We start from the raw sequence: 23138 nt of genomic DNA, 5'->3' as shown, positions 1-23138 counted from the left end.
GATACATATTTTGCAAGTATTTGCTTCTAGGCTGTGGCTTGACTTTCATTTTCATAATGGTGTTGTTTTGAAAAGCAAAAGTTTTTGGGGCACCTGTTGGCTCAGTCAGTTGTGTCTGACTCTTGATTTTGGCTTGGGTCACAATCCCAGGGCCATGAGATCAAGCCCCATGTTGGGCTCCAAGCTCAGTGGGGAGTCTGCCTGAGATTCTCTCTCTTCCTCGCCCTCTGGCCCTCCCCTCTTTCAAATAAATAAATTTTTAAAAAGAAAAGAAAAACAAAAGTTTTTAATTTATTGACTTCTTATTTTGAGGTTTGGACTTTCAGTGTCATATTTAAGAAGTCTTTTACCAAATCCAAGGTCACTAAGATTTTTTCCTATATTTTCTTTTAGAAGTTTTATAGTTTTAATGCTTACATTTTGGACTATGATCCACTTTGAGTTAAATTTTGTATATGATATGAGTTAAGGGTTAAGGTGTATTTTATTTTATTTTTGCATAAAGCTACCCAATTGTTCCAGCACCATTTACTGAAGAGATGATCATTTCTCCATTAAATTGCCTTAACTACTTTATCCCAAATCAACTGACTATATAGAGACTCTCTATTGAGTAGAAAGTCTCTATTAAGTAATCTACTGCACTGATCCATGTATCTATCTTTACTCCAATACCATACTAATTGTCTATGTAAAAATCCTACAAAATCTCCAATTTAGTGTAGGAAAGACAGGTGATTTAATAAATTATATTGGTATAATTGGTTAATATGAAGAAATACAGTGAACTCCTTATCTCAAACTGTATGTAAAAAGCAATTCCAAATGGAATAATGCCTAAAGAAAAGCAAAATTTCTAAACTTTTAGGAAAAACAAGGAATGTTTTTATGACTATGGGGGTAGTGAATAACTTTGTAAGTAAGACACAAAAAGTGCAAACCATAGTAAAAAAAAAAAAAAAACCTGACAAATGTGACTACATTAAAATGAAAGCTTTTTGTATGATGAAATTTACTATAAAGATAAAATATAAACTACAGACTTACACAGTTACATGCAACACATAGGACTGACCAAGTATTTATAACCAGAATATATAAAGAATGCGTATAAATCAATAAGAAAAAGGCAAACAACCTAACAGAAAAATAAGCAAGGGATATAAAGATGCATTCACAGAAGAATAGAATGTTCAATTAACATTAAAAGATGTCAACCTCAATTTTAATCAGATAAAAAAGCTCAGATTAAAACAATAGCCTTATAAATTTCACCCATCAGATCAGCAAAAATTCAAAAGCTTAAATTAGCCTAGTACACTGGTTCTACCACCTCCAGGAATTTGGGTCCATATGTTACAAAGAGAAAATCTCACCATCTTCACCAACATAGTCCAAAAACAATATTATAAAAATTTTCCCAGCTGGACACATTTGGAAGATCCATAGTAAATAAGAGGAACAGTCCCAATGTTCGTTGAGCATAGGCTTTTGATCCTTTTGGTCTCATTGTTTTTGTTTTTGTTTTTTATTGGAAACTATTTTATTTTTTCAATTTTTTATTTAAATTCTAGTTAGTTAACAGTATTTTTTGATTGATAAGTTTACTCACTGCTTTCTAAAGAACACATAGATATTTTTCCCCCAAATTTTCCTCCCTTAATTCTGTCTGGTTCTTCATTCTCCTCAGTTCTTGTGAATTTTTCCATGGATTTCTCTAAAAGGCAAAGCAAGCGAACAAACAATATATCTCTTTCATATGTTTCATTTCCCCACTCTCTATTATAAAGTTTTATATTTCATCACGGGCAGATGTATTAAGCAGCTTGAGTATGTCGGTTCTTTGAGAAGTAAACTAAGATGCCCTGTAATTTGGCTTAGCATTTGATGTACATAACCCTGACAGACACATGGCCAACAAAAAGTAAATTTTCTTAGAAACAAGCAGTCTATTTCCACTCCCTTTCTCCCGTGCTCCCCTGATAGTCTTATTTTCCTCCAACCTTCCTCCCACCTCTGGTCTTCCTTGATCTCCACCTCTAGAATCACCACATACTACCCCAAGGACAATTCTTCTCCCTTCATCCTTTTCTGTATTCTCATTTCTCACCAGTTCTATTCTCCCCTCACTTGCCCTCTCAGACACAGACTTTGACACCTCTTTCTTTCCCTTCAGTGAGAGACATAGAGCGTTGCTCAAGAGACAATGTAATAGTTTTAAGACACAGACTTCAGACTCTGGATTCAAATCTTGGCTCTATTAAATAAAACATGTGCAAAGAATTCATAGACTTTTGACAGTTTAGTGCTAGAGAGGTTTGCAGAGCTTATCTCATTCAGTGCACTCCTTTCAAGATGGAGAAAATGAAACCCAGAGGGATTACATGATACACTCAAGATCATTCACCAAGATGAACGCAGAGATAGAATAGAACCCAATCCCTTAACCCTCATCTCAACTCTTGCCAATCATTACTTGAGAGTGGGCTGCAAACTTGTCCAGAGTCAAAATCACTGCATGCACTGTAATAGAACAGTTTTAAAAGAGATATACAGTAATTTCCTCACAAAATTATTCCTAACTACATCTAGTAGCCTAAAGATGTTAGCACACAATGTTCTCACCAACAAGATTAAATTCTTATAGGTAACTATTACAATATTTGGGAATAAATGTTAGTAGATTTATAACATTATTGAGTTTTTAAAACAAAAGAGGAAAATATTTATATATTTGGCTATGTGAAAATTAAAATTTAAATCTGGCAGAAGTCATCACACATAAGAATTTTTTTAAGTGAGACAAATTAGGAAAAAATGACAGGCTATATGACAGGCAGTGAATTGATAAACTTGATAGACAATAAATTGTTACAAATTACCAGGAAAAACATGAAGACCCCAGCAGAAAAATAGGGAAGGGGTATGTACAAGCATGTCCAAGATAAAAAAAAAACACACATAACCATTAAGTAGAAGGAAAGTTTCAATCCACTAATATTTAAAGAAACACATCTTAAAACAATGAGATATGTATTTATCTCAAAGAATGCCAAAGATTTTAAAAGTAATAATATCCCACACCTTGGTTAGGGTGTGGAAAAGGGGACCTTTCTTTCATATATGCTGTTGCTGTGAGCCTAATATTGACACAACTTTCCTGGAGGGCAGTTTGGCAATTTCTATGAAAAATTCTATGAAATTTTTGACCCAAAAATGCCACTGCCATGAATTTATCTTGTAACAATATTTACCCAAATGCCTAAAGATATTGTTGCAAAGATGTACACTGCAGGCTAGGTTGTAATATCAAAAACTGGGGAATAAACAAAATGTCCACCCGTCAATGAACAGTTTAAAAATAAATTGACCTATGCATTCCTGTGTCATGCCCTGCTGTTTTAAAAAGAATGAAGTTGGTCTAAATATAGTACCTGGAGAAGTACTAATGACACATAAAGTGAAAAGGCTAGGTGTAAAGCAATATGCATAGAGCGATCCTATTTTGTAAAAGTGGGAGGAGAGCAAGAGGTGTTTGAAGATACATGGAAGAAAGTTTTACTCACAATCTTTAGTTAAAATGACAGAACTGAGGGCACCTGGGTGGCTTGGTTAAGCATCCGACTCTTGATTTCGGCTTAGGTCAGTCTTAAGTTCAAGCCCTGAGTCGGGCTCCATGCTGGGCATGGAGCCTGCTTAAGATTCTCTCTCTCCCCCTATCCTTTTGCACCAACCCCTCACTCCTGCTTGATCCCACGCGCGCTCTCTCTCTCTCTTTAAAAAAAAAAAAAAGACAGAACTGAGCAGAACTAGTATAAGCTAAAAAAGGCGGTTTGGCTCATATCACCATGTACCTGTAAGTAGAAGTGACCCAAGAGGTAGCTGGATATGGGGGCTCAGGCAATGTCCTCAGTTTCTCCACTGATTCTGCCTCCTTCCATGTTTTGTCCTCATTCTTTTTCATCCCAGACAGCTGCCTCCCTCACCTAGTTAAAAAATATGGCCAATGGCAAGTGAACTTCAGATCTTCCTGAGAGAATGATCTGCCAGAATAGGAGACAGAATTTTCTGTTGGTTCTCACAAAAACCCCAGGGAGGGCTGTGACAGTTTGCTTCCAAGCCAGTGAGGGATCAAGCCCTTTCTTGAAGCAATGACTGGCCAGGGTCAGGGCTCATTCTCAAAGACAGTGAGGCTCCTGATTCCATCTCTGGGAGCACTGGGGGCACAGACTGGAGGTCAGCGGTTCCTTACAGGAAGGAATTCTGGTACACAACCTGTGTCTACTACACAATGGACATCTTTAATAACAGTAACTTTAGGAAGTAGGTTACTATTGAAATTGAAAAATGCAAAGGCTAGGACTACAGAAAATAGGGTTAAAAAAAATCCTCACCCCTGATTAGGTGTGGCTTTTAAAATTTAAAACAACAAAGAACACACACACACACACACACACACACACACACACACACTTTTCCATTATTTCAAAATGTGCCTGATGTTGTTCTCAGCAACGAAGTAGTTAATTTCTTCTGGGAAGATACCAGAAAAGGAATTTTTACTGAAGAGGCTGATTCAACCTTTTCTGTGAGCATAGACTCAGATTTTGTGAGATGAGCGGCAGGAAGGCACAGGCCTGGGGTGCTGAGATGGCTCTGTGTGAGCTTGTCCTGGAGCCCCCCTCGGGGCAGGAGGACTGAGGGTAAGACCAGCCTCATGGCTCTCTTGCTGCCCCTGGGTTTTCTGACAGCTTCTAAACCACCTGTAAAAGTCCCCAAAATAGATTTCTTTCCAGAACCAATTAGTGCACTCTCCCTGCACACTAGCAGTTGAATGCTTTCTTTTCCCCCTTCTGCCCCCACCATAGGCACATAAAGAGAAACCAGGAATGCAAGGCCTAACTCATTAGTCTAGATTCCACAAATCCAGCGTTTGAGATAAATCAGTTAGGAACTATAATGAAGTTCCTGTATTTATTATTTCTGAATAGAAGATTGATTTTGCAAATTATAGAATGAATAAGACTGCAGAGGAATGAGGAAAGCCACTTTACAAGCATCCCTATTTCAGAAGCAACCAACAGGTAATCAACTGATAAATCAATGACTATAAATCACTGCTGCCTACTCAATCAAATTTTTTTTAATCTCCTACTGGACACTTTGTAGCCTGATTTCTAGTTACTATACATCATCAAAAGTAATAAGATATAATTCAGAATGCTTTACTAATTCAAATTATTGGAGAGTTTTTATTGTAGGATGGCTAAGACTAGTTTTCAGATGTGGTATCTGGCATAAGTTAACAGTGGTTAAGGCTTTTGAATCAAATAGTTATGGCTCAAGTCTGGGATCTACCCTTTAATACTACCATGGGCAAGTTGCCTCTTTGAATGAACCTCAGTTTTCTCATCTGTATGATGGGATAATAATACCTACCTTATGGAATTGCTGTGAGGACTAAATGGCAAGCTTGGCACATAGTAATTCATCAATAAATATTAGCTTTTAATCTTTCTAGCCCCATATTTTATTTTAAAGGTACCTGACTCTCCTAGGTCCCCAAGACATTTCCTTTTTAAAATTTTGGTTTAGTGAGAACAGAATAGGGTGAGTACAGAATAGAGCAGGCCCTAAAGACACATGGGCCAAATGCTCAACTGGACACTTCTTTGTTCAGTACAATAGCTCATGTAGCATCTGAAGGAAAAAAACATATCATCTGACTCAATCTTTCAATTTCTCAGTTCATTGATTTTACAGCATCTGGGGATTCTTTTCTTAAGAGAGCAACCTCCTCCACAGAATTAGGCAGTACAGGTATCCCCCACTTTTCGAAAGTTCATTACACCAATTCACTTTTACAAAAGACCTACATTAATACCTGTTTTCACCAATCAAAGGAAATCCGAAAAGGACTTTTGCCTTAATGAAAAAAAGGAGGAAAGCAAAAATTAGCATTCAGTGTTTGTTTTGCAGTGGAGCTGTGACAGAGGCAGCACACACCTGGAGCAGCGAGCAGCGAGGGGTCCCACCAAGCTCCTTCCCTGGGAACTATACTCCGCATTTCAGCATCAAGCCACCACAGCTTTGAACAGTGTCTGTGAGCATTTGTGCTTTATCTCAATTTATTTTATGTGCCAGTTAGCAACATGTGTCCTTAAGTATTAGAAAAGCTGAACAGAAGGTTATGTTTTGGATTTAGGAACGCTCAAAGATTTTTCCATATAAATTAATGGTAATTGCTTCTTTGCTTTATGCCTTCTCAGCTTAGAAAAGTTTTCAAAGGAATGCTCTACTTTCAGATAGCAGGGGAAACCCATATTTTAATCTCTTCAAACCTGGAGAAGTACACCAGCATAGACAGTTCCCATTTCAACATCCTAGTGTATGGCATGTGCAGGCAGTGTTTACCATAGACAACACTGAGGGATGAGCTAAGAAATCACGAGGCAGATCAAGCAACTGCAATAAAGTAGAATAAGTGGCAAGAAAGCAAAATAACAAGTGACAAATTGGGAAAAAAAATATTTGGCACACACATAACAAGTAAAGGCTATAAGTTACTAAATGCAGAATATAAAAAATGTGACAGAGAACCTACAAACCAACCAGAATGTCAAACAGTACAACAGAAGAATGAACCTAGGTTATTTCCTGCCAAGTCACAAAAGAAATTCAAAGGGTCGAGAACATATGAAAAGAAGCTGAGCCTCGGGGTGCCTAGGTGGCTCAGTTGTTAAGCTTCTGCCTTCGGCTCAGGTCATGATCCCGGGATCCTGGGATCGAGCCCCACATCGAGCCCCACATGAGGCTCCCTGCTCGGCAGGGAGTCTGCCTCTCCCTCTCCCACTCCCCCTGCTTGTGTTCCCTCTCTTGCTGTGTCTCTCTCTGTCAAATAAATAAATAAAATCTTAAAAAAGAAAAAAGAAGCTGAGCCTCATCAGGAATCTGGAAAATTCAAATGAAAGCACAGTGGTTCACCACTTTTGACTATCAGAGTTGCAAAAGTTAAAAATATTGATAAATATCTAACATTAAGAATTTCAAGAAACGGGTATTCTCTTAAATGAATCATATTTGTTTTCCATTGCTGTAGTAACAAACTGTGACAACCTTAGTTACTTAAAAAACAACACAAAACTGAGGGTTCTAGAGGGGAGGGAGGTGGGAGGATGGGTTAGCCAGGTGATGGGTATTAAAGAGGGCACGTTCTGGATGGAGCACTGGGTGTTATGCATAAACAATTAATCATGGAACACTACTTCTAAAACTAATGATGTAATGTATGGTGATTAACATAACAATAAAAAATTTTAAAAAAACACAAAGTTATTATCTTACAGTTCTGTAGGTCAGAAGTCCAATACAGATTTCAGTGGGCTAACATCAACGTGTCACCTGGGCTGTATTACCTTCTGAAAGAGGCTCTAGGAGGGAATCCATTTCCTTGCCTTTTCAGCTTCTAAAAGATACCAGCATACCTGGCTTCCTTCATTCACCATTAAAGCCAGCAATGTTGTATCTCTCTGAGCATTCTTCTATAGTCACATGACCCTTTCTGACCACAGCTGGGAAAGATTCACTGCTTATTTAAGGATTCTGGTCATCAGATTAATCTCCGTATTTCAAAGTTCTTAATCTTAATCACATCTACAAAGTTCCTTTTACCAGCTAAGGTAACATAGTCACAGGTTCTCAGAATTAGAAAGTGGACCTTTTTGAAAGGGGGCATATTCTGCCTATCATACTAATAGAGATAGTATAGCCTATTTGGATGACAGTTCGGCAGTATATGCATACCCAGCAATTGATATTGAAAATCTATCCTACAGAAACACATGCACATTTGCATGAAAGTGTATGTCCAAAGATGTTCATTGTAGCATCATTCGAGAAAGCAAGAGATTACAACAAATAACATTAAAAGGATATTTAGGTAAATTATGATATGTCCATAGTATACCACTAGGTAGCAGTTAAAAATATAGGTAGATATGTGCTAATATGAAAAGATCTCTAGAATATATGGTTAAGTGAAAAAGAGAAAAGAAAAAAGCAAGTTGAAGATATACTAAAATAAAAATTTTAACTTAAAGTTTAAGAATTTGGAAAGTGTCTGGAAGGATCCCCACCAAACCTCTGAGAAGTAGAATGGAACTGAGGATGGGGGGAAGGAGGTATTCACTTTTTCTTAGAGAGAAAGAGAGAGAGAGAGAGATCTACATCTCTGTATCTGTAATGTTTGAATTTTCCTAGGATTATATTCACATATTACTTGTATTTTTAAGATATTAAATTGTTTAAAAAACAAAGTGTGCTGGACTCTAAGTCATGAGCATAACTGTGTGACTTGAGCTACTCACTTTATCCCTCTAGCCCTGAATTAACTAAGTCTGTAAATTTAAGTAGTTGAACGCGAGGACTTCTAAATTCCACCTCTAGATTTTATGATTAGATGTAGCAAAAAAAAAAAAATTAACTCAAGTTAGTAGTATTTTGGTCATTTGTGAAAAGGAAAACAGTAATTTCTTTATTGATTTTTTAAATAATGTTCTAAATTTTCTGGAATGGTCTTGACTTTAAATATTTTAAACTTTTGATTCTATATTAGTATTTGTCAAAATACATGATTCCATTAGGATTCAGAAAATATCTCCACAGGCATTCTAATGCACTGCTGGTGGTAATGTAAATTAGCACTTCCTTTCTGAAAAGCAAATCACAACAGGTGAAAACTTTAAAGCAGTTTAATCTTTGATTTAGTAATCTCACACCTATAACTTTGTTCTAAGAAAAAAATAGAAGCAATTCCAAAAGTCCAAAATAGAGAAATGGTTCAATAAATGAAGCAGTTTGCACCTTATCATACAGTCAATGAATATATCTCAAAGAAATGTTTTTAATACAGGGAAACTTATAATCAAATTTGAGTGAAAAAATAAAGAGAGATATGTATGTATTTCCTGTCCACTATATAGGTTTTATGCATATGGGCTTAAAATAAAGACTGGAAGGGAATGTACCAAAATGTTAATGGTGATTTTTTAAAAATACTTTTGTGATTTTTTAAAATACTTCTAGGAAATTTCCAATCCTTCTACAGTGAACTAGTGTGACTTTTATAACAATAAAATAAAAGTTTAAATGGTCTCTCTACTTATAAATTACAATAAGCTCTTCAAATGAAAAATTTCACTAAGAGTTTATAGAAGAATCACGAAGTACCTTAACATTTGGAAAATCATCTCTTTTTCTTCCTTCCTTCTGCTTGCTTTGAGTTTACTTTTTTTTTTTTTTACTCTTCTTTTTCTAGTTTCTTAAGGTAGAAGGTTGGTTATTGACTTGAGATCTTTCTTTTTAAATATAGGTTTTTAGAGCTATAAAATTTCTTCTAAGCACCCATGTAGCTATATCCCACAGTTTTTGATATGATACATATGTTCTCGAAGTATTTTCTAACCTTCCAACTTTCCCTTGTGATTTCTTCTTTGACCCCTTAGTTATCCAGAAGTGTTTGGTTTTTGGTTTTGGTTTTGTTTTGTTTTTGTAACTTCCACATAATTGTGAATTTTCCAAATTTCCTTCTGGTATTTTTTTTCTAATTCAATTTTGTTGTGGTCAGAAAATATATTTTGTATGACTTAGTTCTCTTTCATGTATTGAGACTTGTCCATGGCTAACATATGGTTGATCCTAGAGACTGTTCCATGTGAATTTGAGAAAAATGTGTATTCTGCTACTGTTGACTGAAGTGTTCTATAGATGTCTGGTTTATAGTGTTTATAGTGTTGCTCAAGTCTTCCATTTCCATATCGCTCTTCTGCCTCTTCCATCTTTTACTGAAAGTGGGATATTGAAGACCCCAACTATGATTGCGGAACTGTCTACTTCTCCCTTCCATTCTGTCAGTTTTTGCTTTATGTACTTCAGATTCTAAGACACAAATATGTTTACAACTGCTATGTCTTCCTGATAGATTGACCATAAATTGACTCTTTTATCATTATAAAATGATCTTTTTTCTCTCTAGTGACAACTTTTGTCTTAAACTCTATTTTTTTCTGAAATTAGTATATCACTCCAGCTCTCTATTGGTTATTGCTTGTATAGTATATTCTTTCCATCCTTTTTGCTTTCAGATTATTTATATCTTTAATATAAAGTGTGTCTGTTGTAGACAGAAAGTAGTTGGATCATTTTTTAAATCTATTCTGCCAATCTCTGGGTTTTAAACAGGGATCGTGGCAGTTCCATTTCACAAGGAGGTTTTGAAGAAGGCATCCCCATTCACTGAGCTTTCCCAGTTTTCATTTGGCAGCTCATAAGGTGATTTTATGTGCAACTGAAGAAATGTAAAATTGTTTCCCACAGTGCTTTAAACAAGCTATAATGCATTTTCAGATACAAAGAGCTATGGGGAGATTTCCTGACAAGCTTGAATAAAGGTGGAAATTTCTATTTTTTATGAGATTCTTTAAGCACTGACTTTAAGGCGTCAGCAGCAGGCTCGCTCTTGCTAGCTATGAGCATGTTGTAACTCCCAAGCTAAAGAGGGATAAATGAGCATTCCAGGGTCTGTAAAAATGAAAAAAATATATATACATGCAATTTGTGTGTCACAGCAGCAATTATTTTTCAGGTTTTATCATCAGGAAGTGAGAAAGGCAAATCACCCTGTATCTACATATTCACACACACAAATTTATATAATATATAATGCATTATCTTATAGTACAGTGATATTTGGCCATGGACTAAAATAGGAAGTATGGATGACATGTGGTAGGTTCTATATGGTTTTCCAAACCATCAGGTTGATTCAAAACAGCGTGGTGCTGGTGTTAGGCATATCTGAACTTGAGTCATGGTGCGGCTACTTACTCCTGGTGTGACTTGGTACTTCATCTTTTAATCATTTAATCTCTCTGTGCCTCAATTTCCTCAACTGAAAAATAGACTTAAATTTGGCACCAACCTCACAGAACAACTGACATAATGAATCAATGTCATTAGTTATTACTAGTAATATAAATATTAATAAAAAAATAGTAACAGAAAATATTTTGAGCACCTGCTACTAGGGCCTAAAGACAAATGGATAGAATATATTGAACCCATCTGATTCAAATGTGCTTCAAGATAAGTCTGAGAAATGAGGAATAATGACATACAGAATACAGATCAAAGCAAATCTCACTGGCATTTTTAGGGGAATTGGGGGCAATCGGATTAAAACAGAATTGGGGTTGGAAAGTGTCTATTTACCAGTTTTCAACATACTAATAAGAAAATGGTTTTTTTTTTTTTTTTTTTACAAATCCCCACTGTACTTTTACTTTCTTCAATACCCTAAAGAAATTCTATTAATATTAGCTGGTCTTTGAGTTCAATAATACGGTACCTTCGTTTTTTACAACAAAAGTTTCTTTAAAATTATATGTAAAAATATTTGTAAAATAAATTATGTTTTAATTGGTTATGAATGAGCCTTGTGCTTTCTAGTCATCATATATCATTCACTTCATGCCCTACTTAAAATATTTCCCCATCTCTTCTCTGTCAACTCAAATCCTATCCAGTGTTTCAGGATCACCACCAACATCACTTCTCTGAACCTTCTCTAAGGTCATCCCAATCCTCACCTTTTTCCTTACCTTCTCTAAGGTCATCCCAATCCTCACCTTTTTCCTTCTCATATGAATTACTATAATATCTGCATTAATTACAAAGAAATTCAACAAGCACGGGGTGCCTGGGTGGCTCGGTCGTTGGGTGTCTGCCTTCGGCTCGGGTCATGGTCCCGGGGTCCTGGGATCGAACCCTGCATCGGGCTCTCTGCTCGGCGGGAAGCCTTCTTCTCCCTCTCCCACTCCCCCTGCCTGTGTGCCCTCTCTCACTGTGTCTCTCTCTATCAAATAAATAAATAAAATCTTATAAAAAAAAAAAATGAAGGGGACATTTGTAGAGAAATATTTCATGAAAAAAACAAAAACAAAAACCAATCAATTAATTTGTCTTTGATAAATCTGGATTTTCATCTGGAGCATAGAGCTTTTATTTTACTTTTTTTTTTTTTTTTTAAAGATTTTATTTATTTGACAGAGAGAGACACAGTGAGAGAGGGAACACAAGCAGGGGGAGTGAGAGAGGGAGAAGCAGGCTTCCCGCTGAGCGGGGAGCCCGACGTGGGACTCGATCCCAGGATCCTGGGATCATGACCTGAGCCGAAGGCAGACGCTTAACGACTGAGCCACCCAGGCGCCCCTTTATTTTACTTTTTTTCAGAGATAGAAAAGTGGTCATTTAAAAGTAGTTTTTGGTTCTCTGTTCTACAGTTAGAGGGGAAAAAACATCTTTACGTGAAAACTTTTTATTTTGAGAAAGCATTTTAAATGCATTTTGATTATGCAAAGGTAAAGTTAAAATGCTACTCTGAAATGGGGACAGGGGAGAGTATAAGTAGCCAAACTACTTTGCATAAAGATGCAAATATTTTACTTTACCATGGAAAGAGTAACATCTTGTATAAATTAGCTTTTGCCACAACAATGGTGCATAACAAACAACCTCAAAATGCAGTGACTGAAAAAAATTATTTTCACAGATCTGTGAGTCGGCTGGGCTGATTTTGTTTCACATTGCAGGTCTGCAGATCTAGGTCTTTCCCACATGTCTTTCACCCTCCTTAGTCCCAGTGGGCTATTCAGGACACATGATGGCAAAGGCACATCAAGGGGCAAACCCAACCACATAAGCACTTTTCCAGCTGCATTTTGCATCACAGCTGCTAACATACTACTAACCAAAGTAAAACACATAGCCGAACCCAAAGTCAAGGAAGTATGCACTACCTTTAGTGGAGAGAATGCAAAACTAAACTATAAGACAAAGGATATGAATACAGGAAATGATGAAGAATTGAGTCCAATAATTCAATCTATCAGACATCTTCATAAAGATATTGATTGAAATGTGCTTGAAATTGAGAGAAAAGATTGAGGGCTTGGAGTTCCTTTTGTTGGATCAGAGAAAGGAGAGATTTGAGAGATGTAGAAAAGACATGTCTACAGCAGAAGGTAAACGACCATCACAAAGTAGGAACAGGTAAGAACGAACAAGTGTTGGCTGTGGCCATTTTGTTACACCCAAGTTCCTTGGTAGAGTTCGTTAAATGTTATTGTTTGATATTAGCTATGTTTGGGGAAGTTAAGACAGGCCCATGAACAAAGCAAAGTCAGGAACATTGGATGGATAAATTATTTTTGGAATGATTATTGTATTCATCCACAATAAGATGCCTGGTCAAGAAAACAAGAGCGGATTGTGGGAAACATGAGTTTTCTTCCAGGGTATTTAGAAATATTCCAGGTGGGCAACACCAGAGAACATAGACTTTCTGCTAATATGTGCACATAGTCTGCCCTTTGCAATATCACATTTGAGTAGTGACTATGAGGTGGGACATAATTAGGATTTGCCTAATTCAAGCAGATTTACCAGTGATATTATTAATTATAATTTGTCTATTTTAGATTAGACTAAGTTTTAATCACTTCCTGAACTTCTTAGCTCAAACTCATTTATTTGGATACAAAAGTAACACTTCCCTGTAGGCTTAAGTCACACATCTCATAATCACTTATATCTCCTATCATTTACTCAGCCCATAAATACGAAAGTTACGCTATATACAAGATAAACAGCTATGTAAGACAAAGTCTCTAATTTTAAATTATCAGTCCAAACAAGGTGATAACACTGTAAGACAGAAGATGCAAAGTCTGTGTTTTGAAAAGACAGAGGTACACTATTCAATGAAAATCTTGATCTATAAAAGTCTAAAACAAACCTGATCATAGTAACAAATCCCTTAATGTTTCTAAATGGACTGTGACAATCAGTAAATAGCTAGCTTAGCATTTGGAAGGTTAAGTACATAAGCCAAGCATATATCATCTAAATGTTGGAATCCATCATGGGATTCCCAATGAAGAATATACTACAGAAACCCAAAGCAATTAAATATTACCCATTCACATTGGGGCACCTGGGTGGCTCAGATGGTTAAGCGTCTGCCTTCGGCTCAGGTCATGATCCCGGGGTCCTGGGATCGAGCCCCGCATCGGGCTCCCTGCTCCTTGGGAGCCTGCTTCTCCCTCTGCCTCTCTCTCTCTCTCTCTCTCTGTCTCTAATGAATAAATAAATAAAATCTTTAAAAAAAAAAAAAAAAAAAAAAAAAAAAAAAAAAAAAAAAAAAATATTACCCATTCACATATATTTGTTAAAAAACTAATCACAGAGCTCTTACCATGGGCCACACACCCATAGGAAGCAGCAATGAACAAAGTACACAAGAGCTCTGACTTCCTTCCACTTGGTTGAGGGAAGAGACCAAAAAAATTAGCAAGCAAACAAATAAAATGAACAAATACATTTTAGAAAAATCTAATGGCTACAAAGAAATTAAAGAAGGATGCTATAAGAGCTACTTTCTATCAGGTTGTCAGGGAAGGCCTCCCTGGAAAGGTACCCTTTGAGCTGTGACCTAAGTGGAGCTAATTATGCAAAGATGATCTGGTACAAAAGCACTGCAGGCAAAGGGAATAGTAACTGCAAAGGGTCTTAAGTGGGTATGACATTGGTAATAAGAAATATTAGTTCTTAACATCTCTTTCCCTTTACTCCTTGCTTAGTTTAATAAAATCAGTTTTTAATCATTCATAATAATGGAGAGCCAATGACTCTATTAGCCCATGACTTGCCATGTTTATTAGTATTTTTAGATTTGTAGATTTTGTAGACACTAGAAAAAGACTGACATTTTGTAAATTTAATACATTTTAAAAGTCCAAAATATGGGGCACCTGGGTGGCTCAGTCGGTTAAGCATCCAACTCTCGGTTTCAGCTCAGGTCATGATCTCAGGGTCACGGGATGGAGCCCCATGTCGGCCTCTGCACTTAGCCCGGAGTCTGCTTGAGATCCTTCCTCTCTCCCTCTCTCCCTCGGCCCCTCCCCCTGCTCATGTGCCCGCACTCTCCTTAAAATAAAAATAAATAAAATCTTTGGAAAAAAATATAAAAAATCTAAAATATATAAAGAACTCATACAACGCAATAGCAAAAAAAAAAACAACCCAATCTGATTAAAAAATGGGAACATATGAATAGACATTTTTCCAAAGATGACATGCAAATGGCCAACAAGTACATGAAAAGGTGCTCAATATCACTAATCATCAGGGAAGTGCAAATCAAAACCACAATGAGATACTGCCTCACATCAGAATGGCTAACAACAAAAAGATAAGATAACAAGTGTTGGCGAGGATGTGAAGAAAAGGAATCCTTGTGCACTGTTGGTTGGAATGCAAATTGATGCAACCACTATGGAATACAGTATGGAGGTTCCTCAAAAAATTAAAAAGAAAAACACCATATGATCCAGCAGTTCCACTTCTGGGTATTTATCCAAAGGGGAAAAAAAAACTAATTCAAAAGGATATATGCACCCCCATGTTCATTGCTGCATTATTTACAACAGCCCAGATAATGGAAATGACCCAAGTGTTCACAGTAAGTTAAGACAGAGAACTGCAAATACTATACGATGCCATCAGAATCTTAAAAAACAAAACAAAACAGAACTGAACACATAGGCGCAGAGAACAGATGGGTGGTGGCCAGAGGCAGGGGGGTGGGGGTGGAGGTGCGAAATGGATAAAAGGAGTCGAAAGGCACAAATTTCCAGTTATAAAATAGATACTTCAGCATGTAAGGTTATAGCATGGTGACTATAGTTAATAATACTATATTGTATATTCGAAAGTTGCTAAGAGAATAAAACTTAAAAGTTTTCATCACAAGAAAAAAAATTTTGTAACTATATATAGGAATGGATTATTAAACAGCCTTTCAGTCGTGATCATTTTGCAATATATACGAATACTGAATCATTATGTTGTACACCTGAAACCAGTACATTGTTCTGTCAATTATACCTCAATAAAAATATTTTAAAAAAATAATAAAACTGTAGCATGAAATGCCAACTCTGAAAAAAACGGGGAAGCTGTCCAACTATACCACCTGGTTTACCGTTTTGCTTCAGTGTTTTTCACTTCACACTTGGGCGAGACAAAATCGCCCCTTCACCCGTGAAAACAAGCCCCGCAGAACCTTCTGTCCTTCACTTTCTCTAAATTCGCTCCTCAGAGTACCTTCCTGAAGTGCTGAAAACCCCTCAGTGGTGGGAAGAACAAGGTAGCAAAGGAAAGTAAAAAATTCTTTGGAAATGTTCACTTACCCGAGTGGTGAGGATGGATGCCAAATTCCTTCCCGTCCGGCTTCCATGGGACGAGGGGCAGCTGGAAGGGCTTCCCTCAGGTGCGGAGCCCCTCATCTCCCTCACAAAGTGGAAAATGGCCCACAGCTGACTAGTCTTTGGCCCTGGCCCCGTTAGTGAGGGCTAAAAGCTCTGCACTATGAAGCCACGAAGCAGACACTATATTTCTAGCACCAAAGGATTTCTGTCTAAAACGGAACCAGGAAGATAGGAAACGGAGAACCTCAGAGGCGCCCTCAAGCATATGAAACTTAAGAACCCAGAGGCTGATACCCAGTAAATGCCTGATTTACGGAAAACCGGAACTTGTTTCCTGACCAATGAGCAGCCGCCAAACACATCTTCCCCCATGCTCCAGCCAATGAGCTTCCGGCTTGCATCTGCTGGTTTTGCACTCTTTGCCCATAAATACAGTCTGCCCTCAAATTTCACTGGGAATTTCTGTAGCTTACTGCTTTTCTTCTTTCGTGAATAGCAATTTTTCTGTTCGTGCCGAATAAGCTCAATTTCTGGTAACTTGAGCTTGCCTCAGTTTACCTCTTTATTTAGGTCGACACTTAATAAGTTATTTTAAACTGTTTTTGTATCTGTAGCAAATATTTGTTAAGTAATGAATGAATAAGTGACCACATAATTCTATAGGCCAGGGAAGAAAAGTTCCAATAAAACATGAGACAATGGGGCGCCTGGGTGGCTCAGTTGGTTAAGCATCTTCTCTGCCTGGCCTGGGCTCTCTGCTTGGCAGGGAGTCTGCTTCTCCCTCTGCCCCTCTCTCCAGCTCATTCTCTCTCTCTCTCTCAAATAAAATCTTTTTTAAAAAATGAGACAATAATAAATAACCCCAATGTTTTTATTGTTCAAGATTTATTTTTGCAACCTAAGAGTATAGCCATGCTAGTTTCTGTCTTATACCAAATTTCCTGGCTCCATCCCACTCTATTTAGGGCCAACTCCATTAAGCTGAAACAGGAGGTTTCACTATACTACAACATGTCAAAAGAAAATCCACAGCACTTTAAAGAAAAGTTCTTCCTCCAGCAGGCAAACATTTTAAGAATGTTAATTGGAACAAATTTTATATTGCAATCTTTTGTCATGTTATAAAATAATCCCTAACCAACTGCAGAGATCCTGTTGCTAAGAAGGCACTGTTGTTGGCAAAATTTAGGTGAAGAGAATAATGGTTGTATTCTTTCGTTTAAGGGAATTGAATTGATTCTTGCATATGTAAAAAGATGACAGATTCTAAAAAACGATATGCACAGTTTAAAACTCAGTTATTTCCAAACCAAAGTTGGCAGAATGGTAGCCTAAGAGATTAATCGTACCATTCTCCTTGATAGATTCATTGACTATGTAACGAAATTGCATAATCTTAATGTGTTAGATCCTAGTAAATTTTGGAGACTTGATTTCACACCAGATCCTCTGATTGCTATTTAAGTAAATTAGAATTCTTTACTGGTTAGTTCCCCATCTCAAGAGCCAATTGTTCAATTTTCAGGAATTTTGTGAGCCAGTTGTAAAAATACCCATTATTATAAATAAAATTATAAAACTTAAAATCAAATTAAAAATAAAACAAAGGTCATACATACTGAAAACTCATTCTCTAGTGATTTACTACATTTTACTATTACTTACGCTCTCAAGGATGTTTGCATCCATTGTGTCTGTATGGCGAAAATATATATAACAGGGTGCTAATGAGTAGCATGTTCAGTGAAATGTCACCTTGAAATTGGCCATAGTGGGAGTACTTACCCCATGGAAATTAATGAACAGTTTAAATCAGGTCTTAATTGTTTTCTTGACTGTCCAGACAAAGGAAGTAATGAAGAAAATAATAATTGCATGGAATAAACTTTAAAGTATATCTGATGAATGTATTGAAGAGCTAGTTGTTAGATATTTACCAGAATGCACTGTAGCTATGGATTCAAGATTTTCAGGGGCTTTAAGCTAGAAGTCCCATCCCATGTGTTAGGGTCCACTTTCTCACAACAAAGCTGACCTTGGGATAGAAGACAATCCTCCTTGGTTGGGAGTTTATATTCTCTGGAGCTTGTTTTCTCTTACATTTAAGTCTTAGTCCTGTTCCTCAACTTTTTATGCCTTCCCCCTACAGGCAATGGACAATTTTTTGTATGCTACCAAGGAAGCCCCTTGGTCTTCAAACTTGACTTTTCATTGCTGAGTAATCACCCTCAGCATTTTACAAAAATCTTTTCCGAGAGCGTTAATTGAGCTCAGCAGGAGCCACCACTCAATTCCAAAGTCCTTATAGATATAATTGCTCCCATACTTCTCAGATGCCTATATAATGTATCACTATCACATTTCTTTTCAGTAGTATATCATCCTGGTTTACCATCAATAAAAGGCTTAACAATTGCACTGCTACCTACTGTGAGGGACATACCACATTCCATCAGTGTTGGAGTCCTCAGTGCCTGTCAGTTGGCAGGTGTTTCTCCTCCAAAATTCAAGCATCTGTTTTCTCAGTACCACCCCTGACACCTTCTCAGGTAGGATTCCCTGGTAAGCAGACTATGAGACAGAGCTTAGCATGCAGGATGTCAAACAGGGAGTGCACCCGAAATCAACATTTGTGGAAAGGAGAGGAAGAAATTAGAATTGGGCAGAAAGAAAAGTAGAGCTCTGATACAGACTCGAGGAAGGCTTCAGCCAAACCTACGGAAAGTTCTAGAACTTGGGTGGCCCTTCAGAATTGTCCCACACTGGGGCATGGCATCCAGGACTTTACACTCTTGCATTGATCAGTCTTTGTCAACAGGAAGGAGGGGTGACTTTGAGCGATGTTCTTGGTTGTAGGCCATCTCCTTACAGATTGAGGCTGACAGGTAGGAACTGTCTTTTGGCAGTACGCCCAGCAGTCTTTGTTCCTGAAGGGGAATCTGGGTAGCAAAGCACAGTGCCTACTATGTGCCAGGCACTATTCTAGGTGCTGGGGTTACAAAGAATAAACAAATCAGTATGAAAATATATCGCATGTCAGGTGGTGATGAGCATCAGGGAGAAATAAAGCAGGGTCACTCAATTCCAGCCACACAACATCCATGATGTTCTGCAAACCCATTAAGCATGTTTCCATTTCAGGTTCTTTGTTGTTCCCTCTGCTTGGAATGTTTTCCTTCCCATGATTAAGACCTCACTCCCTTTAGATCTTGGCTTAAAAGTTTCCTTCTCCATAAAGCTTTGTCTGTGCATGCTATTGAAAATTGCAGTGTCCCCCAATATACACACATCCTAGCATTCTCTACCTCTCCTTCCTCACTGATCACTTTGCTCTGTTCTGAAAAACCTATGCTCTGTGCCTCCTGGTTACCTACTGCCCTTCTGAGGCCTGAGCAACCTGGCTGTGGCCTTGGTAAAACACTTGTTTAACTTTCCTTTATTTCCCCCCAACAAGTAAAACATAGCAATAGTAAGGAACGAGAGTGGTTACTATTCATTTTGCCCATTCCCCACGCCTGCCCCATCCAACCCTCGCCCACCCACGATAAAGTGGTTGTTGTCAACACTGGAAAGCAACTGGGGAAAAAACTAATAGGAAACTCTGATTAAAGCAGATAAGGAGAAAATGATTTTAGGTGGCTGGAGCTGCGTGCACATAAACAACTGGTTTCCTATGAGGCAATTTTGCTTCCCTCTTCTGTGAGAACAAGCTTTCCTTAGCAAAATCCTCCCCAGGTAGGTCGAGCCCTATTTCTGAGTGCTCCTTGACTAATGCAGGTGTTTGTTTAGTGGCTGTAAACGCCTGTCTCCCTGGCTGGATTCGCATGCCTTCATATCTGAAAAGGGTCTCTTTAAATCCTTTTCAATCTGCTTTTCCCAGCAGATTAGTAGTAGCATGAGCTCAGGCTCTGGAACGTGGGGTGGGGGAGAAGTTTAAGCAAACTTCTTACAGTTCGGTTCTCCATGTAAGTTAAAAACCAACACAATATTTCAGATCTGAGGAAAAGAGAAATGTCATCCTTTCTATGCTGTAAGCACACATCACAATTTTCTCAGTCAGAAAAAACATAGGCATTTCCAACGTGTAACTATAGGCATGGTCATTTACAAGGGTTAGGTACTTGATGCCTTTTCTAGCACATCTATTTTCCTTCCATTTTACTTTCCATTTCCTTTTCACAGCCAACCCCCCACCATGCTCATTCCAACTCACCGTCCTCCATGCTCCAATTGACAAATTAAAGTGTTTCTGCTGGGAGCTATCTATTTCACGGGATGACAGGGGTTCACCACTGGAGTTCATGTAGCTGAAATATCCAGATGGTTGTCATAATTCTTCACTTTACTTTTCAGTACCTTGCTATTCTTTCTCATTTTATCTATCATCAAAACAGTTTTGAAAGTCAACTTCTCCAAAGGATAGAAAAAGTGAAGCTTCAGCTCAGGCATTATAAACCAAAGTTAGAAATTACACTTGACTTTAGATAGCAGGTTCTGCAAAGCAAATAGTGACTAAAGTAAGGAGATTAACATGCCTTTAAAATGTTTGCCTTTTCTATATGAATAGGCTTATGTGTTAAAGGTTTTCAACAAGTATTTATGGAACACCTACTATGTGTCAGACATTTTTCTTGGCACTTACTATATCTAAGTGAACAAAATGAAGACACTGACACTGTGAGAGCTTACATTTCAGACAAGAACGCTCATAATAAACACAAACTTAATAAAATAATTGCATAGCTTGTTAGAAGCTTCCCATGTGAGGGGCACCTGGGTGGCTTAGTAGGTTAGGTGTCTGACTCTCGATTTTAGCTCAGGTCATGATCTCAGGGTCATGAGATGGAGCCCCACATCAGGCCTGCACTCAGTGTGGAGTCTTCTTGAGATTCTCTCTCTCCCTCGCCCTCTGCCCCTCCCCCTGCTAGTGCGCTCTCCTCCCTCTCTCTCGCTCTCGAACAAATAAAGAAAATCTTAAAATAAAAAAAAATCTTCCCATGTGATACGAGAAGCTTTTCCAAATGATGGAGGAAAAGAAGAATGAGAAGACACGATAAGGAGGATCAGAACAGGAGATGTTGGGGGTGCATTATAAAATAGGGTGACCAAGGCAGGCTTTACTGAGAAGGTAACATACACATAAAGAATAGAAGAGCTTTTCAGGCTGACGTAACAGCCAGCGCAAAGGCCCTGAGATGGGAATTTGCCTGGAGTGTTTGAGGAACAGCAAGGAGACCAATGTGGCTGGAGTGTAGTGAATTCAGGGGAGAGGAGAAGGAGAGGGCTCAGATAGGAAACTGAGGTCAGGACACACAGGGCCTAGTAGACCACTGCAAAGACTTTGGCTTTCACTCTTTTTTTTATTTTTTATTTTTATTTTTTTTAAAGATTTTTATTTATTTATTTGACAGAGAGAGAGAGAGAGCACAAGCAGCGGGAGCGGCAGGCAGAGGAAAAGGGAGAAGCAGGCTCCCGCTGAGCAGAGAGCCCCACATGGGGCTCAATCCCAGGACCCTAGGATCATGACCTGAGCCAAAGATAGAAACTTAACCCACTGAGCCACCCAGGTGCCCCGACTTTGGCTTTCACTCCGAGTGAACTGGAGAATCTTTAGAAGATTCTAAGCAGAGACATAATCTGATTAGATTTAGATTTAAAAGGTTCACTCTGGCTGCTATGCTGAGAATAGATGGTGGGAGGGGCAAGGATGGAAACAGCAAAATAGGTTAGGAAACTGGTAACAGTGGCTCAGACCAAGGTGGTAACAGAGGTGGTACTGAGAAATGGTCAAGTTCTGGGTATATGATGAAGATAGAAGAAGAAATGTTCTGATGAATTGGATGGAGAGTGTGAGAAAAGATAAAGATCAAGGTTGATGCCAAAGTTGTGGCCTTGGCCCCAGGAAAATTGTGTTGCCATCAACTGAGATGGAGACAGCTATAGGCGGTGCTAGTGTAGGGGCCAAATCAGGTATTTGGTTTTGGACATGTTCAATTTGAGACAACCAAAGGAAGATATGATAGGTCACTACATGTGAGCCTGGATATCAGAAGATAGGTCTGGGATAAAGAGATGAACTCAAGAGTCTTAGGCATTTAAGTGGTATTTAAAGTCATAAGTTTAGATGCAATCACCATGGAAATAAGTATAGGCAGAGAAGAGAGGAGGACTAAGGCCCAAGACACTGGAGACCCCCAAATTTACGGGATCAGGTGGGAGAGGAAAAACCAATGAGACTGAGAAGAAACAATTAAAAAGGTAGGAGGAAATCCCAGAGAGTGTGATATCCCAGAAACCAAATGAAGAAAGGTCAAATATATGAAAAGTGAGAACTGACCATTGGCTTTAGCAGTGGGGAAGTCATTCGTGATCTTGACAAGAGCAGCTTCAGTGAAGTAATAGAAAAACGTGATTGGAGAGGATTTAGGAGAGAGTGGAAGGAAAAGAATCAGAAATGTCAAGTAGAGGGGCACCTGGGTGGCTTAGTCAGTTAAGCATTCGACTCTTGGTTTTGGCTCAGGTCATGATCTTAGGGTCCTAAGATCAAGCCCTGCATTGGACTCCATGCTCAGCGCTGAGTCTGCTTGGGGTTCTTCCCACCCCCCCCCCCCGCTCCTCCCCCCCTTGCTTTCTCCCTCAAATAAATAAATAAATAAATAAATAAATAAATAAATAAAATATTTATTTAAAAAAAAGAAATGTCAAGTAGAGACTTCTCTTTCAACAAATTATGCTGTAAAGAGCCCAAAGAAATGGGTGATGGTTTATAGGGACAGATGGGAGAATAACAGCATGTTTCTGTGCTACAGGAAA

General features: G+C 38.1%; 1 long non-coding RNA gene across 1 annotated transcript in view; it reads right to left on the bottom strand.

Annotated features, from left to right (window-relative positions):
* Positions 1-16596, bottom strand: part of LOC144379564 (uncharacterized) — a 395690-nt gene extending 379094 nt beyond the window's left edge. The window contains exon 1 of the long non-coding RNA XR_013442750.1: positions 16308-16596. This is a non-coding gene — a long non-coding RNA (uncharacterized LOC144379564). The remainder of the gene's footprint in view (positions 1-16307) is intronic.
* Positions 16597-23138: the final 6542 nt, after the last annotated feature.

The sequence above is a fragment of the Halichoerus grypus genome, chromosome 12 (assembly GCF_964656455.1).
Source record: "Halichoerus grypus chromosome 12, mHalGry1.hap1.1, whole genome shotgun sequence".
NCBI lineage: Eukaryota > Metazoa > Chordata > Mammalia > Carnivora > Phocidae > Halichoerus > Halichoerus grypus.
This window is presented reverse-complemented; position numbering and strand designations above follow the sequence as displayed.